The sequence below is a fragment of the Zalophus californianus genome, chromosome 13, assembly GCF_009762305.2.
Source record: "Zalophus californianus isolate mZalCal1 chromosome 13, mZalCal1.pri.v2, whole genome shotgun sequence".
Taxonomy (NCBI): Eukaryota; Metazoa; Chordata; class Mammalia; order Carnivora; family Otariidae; genus Zalophus; species Zalophus californianus.
The window spans coordinates 46,931,426-46,942,748 of record NC_045607.1 but is presented as its reverse complement, the minus strand read 5'-3'; the positions used below and the strand labels follow the sequence as shown (position 1 = coordinate 46,942,748).

General features: G+C 35.7%; 1 pseudogene; it reads left to right on the top strand.

Moving 5' to 3' along the window:
- Nucleotides 1-10,136: 10,136 nt before the first annotated feature.
- On the top strand, nt 10,137-10,870 carry LOC113935131 (annotated as a pseudogene).
- The last annotated feature ends 453 nt before the right edge of the window (nt 10,871-11,323 follow it).

Here is an 11,323-nt window from a genome sequence, read left to right as displayed (position 1 = left end):
GGTCAGTAACTAAAGGAGAATAGGGAGGTCAAGGAAGAGGTTTTTCTCTATGGAAGATAGTGTAGCATGTTTGTATCATCCAGTAGATGGGATTTTTGAGCTACACAACTTGAATGGTCAAGAAGGAATACTAACCATGACCCCCCAAAAATGCTGGGCAGGGATACATGATCAGATAATCTATCCTAAGAATAAACAGGGGCAAAAATATGAATGCATGTTGGCAGGTTTGGGAATATGGAACTTCTCTCCTTTTTGCTTTCATTTTCTGAGGGAGAAAAGAAACAAAATCACCAAATTAGATAAGGAGCAGAAAAAAGGCTCTTAGGTTTTGGGAAGAGAAGCAAAGATTTGAAATTTGTACCTAGGAGACTGGGAGAGTGAATAAACAATGGCAATACAGAGGGTGTATATAGGCAGCACTGCAGGCCCACGCGAGTTTTTAACCATAGAGGTTGAATGTCATTAAGGTTGTGTGTTTTAATCCTGTCACAGTCCTCTTTCCAGAGGCAGGGTGAAGTGTCTTGGAGTGTCTGAAGAGTTGGATGTAATTTGCCAGGGAAGAATGATGGAGGGAGAGAATGCAAGGCAGAGGTGAAAGTGTAAGCGAGGGAATATTATGACTATGGAGCATGGTGTCCAATCCAGATGAGGCTGGAAGAAAAGATGGATGGGAGACATTTAGAAGGTACAAGTGATTTTTTTTTTCCCTAGAGATAACTACTGATTTTTAGTGAATTTACTTACAGTCTGTTTCCCATTACCCACAACAGTATCTAATTGTACACATTGATGACTTCCTTAAATTTTTTTTTAATTTTGTGATAACAGATTCACATGCAGTTATAAGAAATGGTACAGACATATTCTGCATACCCTTTAGTCAGTTTCCCTCAAAGGTAACATCTTGCATAACTAGAGCATACACGGCCAGGAAATTGACATTGATATAATCTACCGACATTCTTCAGGTTTTACCAGTTTCATATGCACTTGGTATGTATGTATGTATGCATGTGTGTATCTTTGGTTCTGTACAGTTTTACAACATGTATACATTTGTGTATCTACCACAATCAAGATACAGAACAGTTCCACTACTGCATCCTTTATGCCATACTTTTATAGACACAGCCACTACCCTCCCTCCCTGGCAAGCACTAATGTGTTCTTAATCTGAATAGTTTTGTCATTTCATGAGTATTATAGAAATGGAATCATATAGTATTTCCCATGTTGAGACTGGATTTATGTCACTCAGCAGAATTCCCTTGAGATTTATCCAAGTTGTATGGGTCTACAGTTTTGTTTTATTGCTGAGTAGTAATTCATGATGTGGTCTACCCCAGTTTGTTTGACCATTCACCAGTTGAAGGACATCTGACTTGCCTCCAGTATTTGGCTGTTATAAATAAAGCTATTATAAACATTTGTTGATAAACAAATGTATATAAACATCTGTGTAAACATAACTTTTGAGTTCTTTGGGACAAATGCCCAAGTATGCAATTGCTGAGTTGTTTGAAAATGTTTAGTTTTGTAAGAAACTAGCATCCCCTTTACTTGCATCACTGTTCTATTTTAGAATCCCACCAACAGTGTTTGACATATCTTTGCCCATGTTCTAATGGGATTATTTGTTTTTACTATTGACTTTTGAGAATCCTTTATATATTCTAGATATTGGTCCTTTGTCAGTTATGTGGATCACAAATATTTCTTCCCAGTCTGTAACTTGTCTTTTCATCCTTGTCACAAGATCTCCCATGGAGCAAATCGTTTTAAAATTTTGATGAGATCAAACTTTGTTATTTTTCGTTTTGTGGATTTTGCTTTTGTTATCGTTTAAGAACTCTTTGCCTAGACCATTTCCAAAGATTTTCTGAAAGTTCTTTTCTAAAATGTTTGGTTTTACATTTAAGTCTGTGATCAATTTTGAGTAAAACTCCGAAATTTAGACTGAGCTTCAGTTTCTTTGCCTATGGATTTCCGATTGCTTCATTTGTCAAAATGTCTATCCTTCCTCCACTGAATTGCTTTTGCTCAGTTGTTAAAAATAAGTTGGAAATATTTGAGTGGGTCTATTTCTGGGTCTGCTATTCTGTTCCCTTGTTCTATGTGTCTATTTCTCTCTAAATATCATAGTCTTGATTACTGTAGCTATCTAAGAGGCTTTAATATTAGAAGGATTATTCCTCCCACTTTATTCTTCTTTTTCAAAATTGTTTTAGCTATTCATAATCACTTTTTATACATCTGCAAAAAAGTATTGCTTAGGTTTAGGTCTGAATTACATCCCCCCTATTGATTCATTTAAGGAAAATTGACATCTTTACTCTTCCCATCCATGACCACATTATGTCACTCCATTTACTTAGGTCTTTTTTTTTTTATTTCATTCATCAGAATTTTGTAATTTTCACAATACAAATCCAGTGCATATTTTATTAAGTGTAGATATTTCATATATATTTTGCAAATCCATGTATGTTATTTTCTTTGGAGTAATTTTAATGATTTTTTTTTTATAACCGTTTCTATAGGTCAATTGTTAGTATATAGAAATGCAATATGTTGTGTGATTTTGTATTTTGCAATCATAATGAACTCACTTATTAGTTCAAGGAGTATTTTTTTAATATTCCTTCAGAGTTTCTCATAGATAAACATGTCATATGCAAATACAAATTTATTTCCTCCTTTCCAATTTTTGTGCTTCTTATTTCTTATCCTTGCACTGTTTTAGTAGCTAGACCTTCTGGTAATATGTTGCATAAGAGTGGTTAGAGTAGACAGTACTCTCTCATTCCGTCTTTGCAGAACGCTAACCAGTTTTTCATCATTAAGTATGATATTAGCTGCAGGCTTTTTGTACATGCTTTTTAAAAATTGAGATAATTCCTCTTTATTCCTAGATTACTGAGAGTTTTTATCCAAAATGTGTATTGGATTTTTTTCAAATGTTTTTCGCAACCTTTTTATGTTGATATAGTAGATTATATTGATTTTTTAAAATATTTTCAGTTGGAAAGAGCAGTTTAAACTGAATGTCATTAAAGTGTTTTATTTTTTATAAATCTTATATATAATATATAATATAATATTTATGTATACATTATATTAGATTAGATATATTTAATTATATATATTTAATTATATGTATAAATATTATGATCTCATATTCAACAATGCGAGCACATTGTTTGGTCCATCTTCAAACCTTGGAAAGGACATATGCAAGTAGATGAAATATTTGAAAACATATTTAGCTTCATAGTAAATGTGACTTTTAGTTTTCAAAAAGTTGAGATTGTTTATGTTATTCCATTCTCTAATCTTTGGCAGAATTTCTATCATGAGGGACAGTAGAAAATGTGTTACAGTAACTGTCCAACCACTGATGCTATCTCCTCTGTTTTCTAAATATTACAAATGTTAATGGGATCATAAAAACACACATAGTCTAGGGTGACTTTTTTTAAAATAAATAAAGAGTATACTGAGATTCCCGAGAACACTTCTGTAGTTCTAGCTGGGATGAAGCAAAGCACCACAACAGATTTCTGTAATGACTTTTGGTTGTGTCAGAAGAAAGTCACACTGAAGCTCTGAGGGACTCAAGAGAGGAAGAGGAGAAGTCAGTTTTTCTCATAGTAATAGACTGGACAAAACAAGAAATAAATTATTCTGGTGCTTTTTCAAAGAGGAAATAAGGAAGAAACAACCAGAGCAACAAAGAGGGGTGGCTATGTAAGATTCTGGAAGATTGTTCCGTGTTGACTGCCTTTTGTTATGCCCTATTTTCCATTGGTAATTAGTGATAAAATCCTTATACTGAAAAGAGCTTATTTTCACTAGCCTCCAGGAGGAAGGAAGCTAGTTCTATAGAAGAGAGAAATACATTTAAACATCTGCAACTTGCAATTAGAAAAATAAGGCATGAATAAGAAGCCAGTCTGGGATCCAGAATGTGACCTAGGAGATTACTTAAATCATAAGAGGTCCACAGAGGGTTTGTAATCATTTATAACGTACTAATCTAGATATTTTTATGGTTTTATATAATAGCATCATTACAAATGTATCATTGATGTACCATAAATAGAATAACAGCTAGTGAAAAAACAATTATATAACAGATGTATATATCCTCAATCCTACAAGAAGAAAAACATCACAGTAAAACCTCATTAAAAAGATCAGAAAAAACTTCAAAACATTAATTTGGTAGAAATGTAAAGTTTAAAGTCGGTAAATGGGGGTGCCTGGGTGGCGCAGTCGTTAAGCGTCTGCCTTCGGCTCAGGTCATGATCCCAGGGTCCTGGGTTCAAGCCCCACATCGGGCTCCCTGCTCAGCGGGAAGCCTGCTTCTCCCTCTCCCACTCCCCCTGCTTGTGTTCCCTCTCTCATTGTGTCTCCTTCTGTGAAATAAATAAAATCTTAAAATAAAGTGGGTAAATGAATCTAGTTATTTAAACACTGATATGGAAAGAAAATGGATCTAATTCTCTCATTTGTGTGCATAAGGTTTTTTTCCCTAGCCATTTCAACAACAACAACAAAAGGAATAGAGGCCAATTTAAAATGTATGTTTGGATAGAATCTATGACTTCCAGTTATATTATTTTATCCTACGTTGTGAAACATTCAGGTAATATATATTTAAGATTGCCAGAGATATTACATGTATCAGAAGAATCATATATTTATAATGGAACTACTACATGTGCAATGAATGCCTTCATACACTCAATACTTAGAGTCCTGTAATAAATATTTGGAGGACTTCAGTTTTGACCAAGATGGAGTAGTACCATTCTTTCCAGGTCCTCCCTCTTACAACTAAAATATCCTGGACATAACAAGCAGAGTAAGCCTCTCAAAAGTGGCAAGAGGGCACATTGCCTAGGGATTTCAGGACTTGACCAAAAACATGATAGTGAGTTCTCTGGGTTTTCTTATTGTTTTCCAAATATCACAGAAGACTCCAAAATGCCTATCAATAGACACAGGTAGAAAAAACTAGGAAAAGCCTGTCCCTCCGAATCATTCGATCAGGACAAGGGTAGCCAAATGGAACAGAAAACATCTGAGCAACACTTACCCTATTCCACTCAAGCACAAATGGAAATACTGCCTTCACTGTGACTTCGGTGAGGAGGAATGGGAAGCAGCTATTCTACCCAGCTATACCCATCCCCTCTATGGAAGCAACAACTGTCACTCTGATTTCCCAGTTGGGTGGTGTTGACCGACCAGGCAAGGAGTTGATCTTCTGTACCCTGCCCAGCAGAAGCAAGTAGTGTTCTGATTCCCCTACTAGGGTAGTGTGCCAGCAGGGTCCAACGTGAGCTAAGCCTCTACCTCCTCCACATGGTAGGTGTGAGACTTAATGAGATGGTGTGAGCTGATGCAGCTAATCACTGCATCCCCAGTGCTTCCCCTCCCCTTCTCCATAGGTGTTAGTGGGACCCAGCAGAGACCACAGAAATATTCCCAACAGATTTTGATGACAGAACAAAAACAACTTAATGGAGGAAGAATAGCCATTTTAACAAATGGAGCAACTGGAAAGTCATAGACAAGAAGAATTTTTTTAATAAACCTCAATATGAACCTCAGACCTTAACTCAAAATTGATCGTAAACTTAAATGTAAAATTTTTTAGAAAAAAAAATCAGGAAAAATATTTAGAATCTAGGATTAGACAAAATTCTTTTTTTAAAATTTTTATTTATTTATTTGAGAGAAAGAGTGAGGGGAGGAATGGGGGAGAAGCGGAGAGGCCGGGAAGGGGACAAGCAGACTCCAAGCTGAGCTTGGAGCCCTGCACAGGGGCTTGATCCCAGAGGGACTTGATCCCAGGACCCTGAGATTGTGACCCGAGCTGTAACCAAGAGTGAGATGCTTAACCTACTGAGGCACCCAGGCGCCCCTAGGACTAGACAAAGTTAAATTTGACAGCCTTGTAAAGGGGATGAAAATACAAGCTACAAACTGAGAGAAAATATTTGCAAGCCATATATCTGACAGTGCTAGTATTAGAAAGAACTCTCAAAACTCAACAGTAAGAAAACTAAACAAACCAATTAGAGGGGGAGCAAAATATATGGACAGCATTTCAATGAAAAGGATATGGACATGCAAATAGACACATGAAAATATATTCAGTATCATTAACCATTAGGAAAATACAAATTAAAACCTCAATGACATATAATTAAGCACTATTTATAATGGCTAAAAAAATAATGAAAATAACAAATGCTGGTAAGGATGTGGAAAAAACGGACCATTCATATGCTACTGGTGGGAATAAAAGTGGTCAGTTTTGGCCAATTTTTCTAATAAAGATAGAATTTTTTTTTTGCTCTAGATTTTTTCCAAGAGTTGCCTGAAAATCTTTCTTAATGGTGCATATTTTGTTTAATAAAGTTAGTTATTTACTAAACACAACAAAACAACTTACTATTTACTATAACTAAGTCAATGTTGTATGGACTAATAGAAAAACAGATCAATTAGAGTAAAAAGTCCAAACATGACCTCCCACATATATAGAAAATTGATTTTTGGCAAATGCTCCAAGATATTCCAATGGGAATGGAGATTTTTTTCAACAAATTCTGCTTGAACCACTGTATATACATATGGGAAAATAATTTTACCTTGACACTTACCTTACAACATATATAAGTATTTGAGATGGATCATACACATAAACATAATCTAAATGCATGTGCCTTTTTGAGAAATCATAGAAAAATATTTGCTTAATTTTATTGTAGGGAAAATTTCTTTGATATGATAAAAAGTCATGAAATATAAAGGAAAAAATAGAAAAATTGATTTTCACCTAAATTAAATATTTTGGTCATCAAAACCACTGATAAGAAAATGAAAAAAAAGCAAGCCATAGAATTAGGGAACATATTCTCAAAACACATAACACATATCTCAAAAAGGATTTTATTCCATATACATGAAAAATATATAGAAATCAGTAGATAAACAACCCAATTTAAAAGGGGATCAGAGGGGTGCCTGGGTGGCTCAGTCATTAAGCATCTGCCTTCAGCTCAGGTCATGATCCCAGGGTCCTGGGATGGAGCCCCACGTCTGGCTCTCTGCTCAGCGGGAAGCCTGCTTCTCCCTCTCCCACTCCCCCTGCTTGCGTTCCCTCTCTCGCTGTGTCTCTCTCTCTCTGTCAAAACAAATAAATGAAATCTTTAATTAAATAAAATTTAAAAGGGGCAGGAATAGATTCTGCCCACAAAAAAGTAGTTTAGTGAAGTGTAGTTTCCTTCCTGGGAATTTACCCATGGTAAATGAATAATTACATCCCATCAAAGACTTGTATATGCATGTACAAATGTATGAAAGTTTTTCCAATCATGTACTAAAGTTTACAGCAAATTCTACTGATAATCTCCCCCAAAATAAAAATAATTCAAATATCCCCATAATGGGAGAATGAATAACCAATCTTAGTGTAGGAAAAGTTTTAACAGTGCAAAAAAGCACTAAAAATGAAAGAAAAATTATCAACTGGATTTCACCAAAATTAAAATGTTCTGCATTTTTCTGATATCTATTGATGTTAAGCATCCTTTTATGCACAAATTGGCTGCATCCATACGTATCATGGAAATGTAAATTAAAACAAGATTAAGAACTATTTCACGTTTAAAAGAAGACTAAGGATTTGGAAAAACTGGAAGTCCTGACTTCCCATTGGGAATGTAAAATAACATGACTACTTCAGAAACCAGTTTGATAAGTTTTCATACAGTCAAACAGAAACTGGCCTCATGACTCATTATTTCTCTCCTGGAATTTTACTCTATGTTAAATGAAAACTTGTGTCTACATAAAGACTTGTAGATAATGTGTAAATGTTCATAGCACCTTAACTCCTAATACCCTAAACTGGAAACAATCTAAATATTCCTTAATAGGAGAAAAAGTAAGAAATCTGTGGCACATTATTACAATGAAATATGACAAAGCTTTAAAAACAAACTACTGATACATGCAACAGCATGGATGAATTTCCAAATTTTTATTTTCAGTGAAAGAGATTGAGGTAGGAAAAGACATTAGGGCTCAAAGCTGACGGCCAAGAAAGAAATCTTGAGACATCTTTGGTGCAAAAAGGTGATTTTATTAAAGCACGGAGACAGGATGCGTGAGCAGAAAAAGCTGCGCCGGGGTCATGAAGAGTGGCCTATTTTATACTTTCAAGTTGGGAGGAGGTTAGGGATAGCGTAAGTCTCTAAGGAATTTTGGAAGCAAAGTTTCCAGGACCTTGAGGGGGCTAACTATGGTGGGAAAAGGTCATTTATTACTGTCTAATAAAACCTGAGTTATGAGACCCTTCACATGTATTTCAGTGGGTCATATGCTTGGGGGATGATTGCCAACATGTATCTTGGGGGATAGAGATAAAGGAAGTTTCCAAAGGAATTTTTATATGTTAAAGTAGACTTACAGGATCCTGGGGTTGGGCTAAGATTGCCTTTTGCCCTTAGCAATTTATTAATATGGATGTAGGTGAGTTCCTAGAGGAATGTCACTATGTCTGTCTTAAGGACTTGTCAGTGGGCTGTAAGTAGTAGGAAATTTAATAATTTTTCTTCTGCCTTTGTTTCCCGCATCAGAGATCATCCATGTATTTAAAAAGTTCAAACTGAATTATATGCCTTTGGTGAAAGTCAAGATTAAGCAAAAATAGTCTATGATCACAGAAATTGGATCAGAGATTGACTTTGGGGTGGAAATTGACTGGAAAGGAGCATAAGAAAGCTCAGGGCTAAAAGAAATGTTCTATATCTTGACTGGATTGGTGATTACTTAAGTTTATATGTATGTCAATGCTCACTAAACTCCATACTAAAATTTGCACATTTTTGTTCATGTAAATTATATATTATGAATAAAAATATTTTTATTATGTTATGTTAGTCACCGTACAGTACATCATTAGTTTTTGATGTAGTGTTCCATGATTCATTGTTTGCATATAACACCCAGTGCTCCATGCGGTACGTGCCCTCCTTAATACCCATCACCAGGCTAACCCATCGCCCCACCCCCTCCCCTTTAGAACCCTCAGTTTGTTTCTCAGAGTCCATCGTCTCTCATGGTTCGTCTCCCCCTCCTATTTCCCCTCCTTCATTCTTCCCTTCCTTCTCCTAATGTCCTCCCTGCTATTCCTTATGTTCCACAAATATGTGAAACCATATGATAATTGACTTTCTCTGCTTGACTTATTTCACTTAGCATCATCTCCTCCAGTCCCATCCACGTTGATGCCGAAGTTGGGTATTCAACAACAAATGTTGGAGAGGTTGTGGAGAAAGGGGAACCCTCTTACACTGTTGGTGGGAATGCAAGTTGGTACAGCCACTTTGGAAAACAATGTGGAGGTTCCTCAAAAGATTAAAAATAGAGCTACCCTATGGCCCAGCAATTGCACTCCTGGGTATTTACCCCGAAGACACAGATGTAGTGAAAAGAAGGGCCATATGCACCCCAATGTTCATAGCAGCAATGTCCACAATAGCCAAACTGTGGAAAGAGCCGAGATGCCCTTCAACAGACGAATGGATAAAGAAGATGTGGTATATATATATATACCATGGAATATTACTCAGCCATCTGAATAAAAATATTTTTATTTTTTATTTTATTTATTTATTTATTTATTTATTTATTTATTTATTTTATTTTTATATTATATTTTATATTATATCTTATAATATAGAATATATATTTTATATTATATTTTATAATATAGAATATATAATATTTTATATTATATTTTATAATATAGAATATATAATATTCTATATTATAAAATACAGTTATTTTCTAAATTTTGTGGTATTTGTGGCATTTTATAAGTTGTATAATTTCTTTTCTCATTCTAATGGATATTTGGTTTATACTTAACTTTATATTTGTGATTTTACATTCTTTCTCTGAAAGATAGCTCCCATGATTATATAAGCTTCAGGCCCCAGAAAAGTAAATACGGGGAGGAACTACCGGTAGCGGCCAGACAGCCCAGATTCGCGAAGGGTCTCGGCGCGCCGCGGCCAGCAGACACCCGGCACGCCCGCCCCGCCCCCACGATGCCCAAGAGGAAGGTCAGCTCCCCCGAGGGGGCGTCGAAGGAGGAGCCCAAGAGGAGGTCGTCGAGGTTGTCAGCTAAACCTGCTCCTGCAAAGTGGAAACGAAGCCAAAAAAGGCGGCAGGAAAGGATAAATCTTTAGACAAAAAAGTGCAAACAAAGGGGAAAAGGGGAGCAAAGGGAAAACAGGCTGAAGTGGCTAACCAAGAAACGAAAGAAGACTTACCTGCAGAAAACGGAGAAACTAAAAATGAGGAGAGTCCAGCCTCCGATGAAGCAGGAGAGAAAGAAGCCAAGTCTGATTAATACCATAAACCATGTCTTATCAGTGGTCCCTGTCGCCCTTCTTGTACAATCCAGAGGAATATTTTTATCAACTATTTTGTAAATGCAAGTTTTTTAGTAGCTCTAGAAACATTTTTAAGAAGGAGGGAATCCCACCTCATCCCATTTTTTAAGTGTAAATGCTTTTTTTTAAGAGGTGAAATCATTTGCTGGTTGTTTATTTTTTGGTACAACCAGGAAATAGTGAGATATTGAATGTGGGAGGCTTTGATTGTCTTGGGTGTCAGCTCAACATTCCATAGCTGGGGTAGTTTTTATATCCTATAATACCAAGCATACTAAATGGCAATTTGGAGTCAGTCGTGCATTTACTATGTCTTGAATATTTTAAATTACTTCTATTCCCATGTTGTTTTTGGTAGAATTGTTTCCTAAAGAAAACCACTCCTAGATCTTGGCTCTCCCGGTCCGAATTCTGGTGCACTCTGTAACATCTTGGTCGTGGTAGTCCGGTTTTCCTAGTAACTCTGTTAATGTGCTGTTCAAGATTGAGAATTTGAGTATGTAGTATATATATTAAATTGTGAATTAATGAGACTTAACAATGTAACAGTGTATCAGCATTTGAAGATCTTGGTACTTGATATACTGTTAAGGAAAATTTGCCTCCAAATTTTAAGCTGGAAGGTCACTGGAATAACTTTTAGAAAAGAATCACAACTACATGGTTTTTTTAGATTTTCGGTACATATGTTAAGAATTGTGTACAAATTGAAACGTCTGTACTGATCCTCAAAACAACCAATAAAAAATTAAGGATTTTTTGAAGCACATAAAAAAAAGTAAATACAAATGTGTGTGTGTGTGTGTGTGTGATTGCAAATCTTTTTCTACAAATATGCT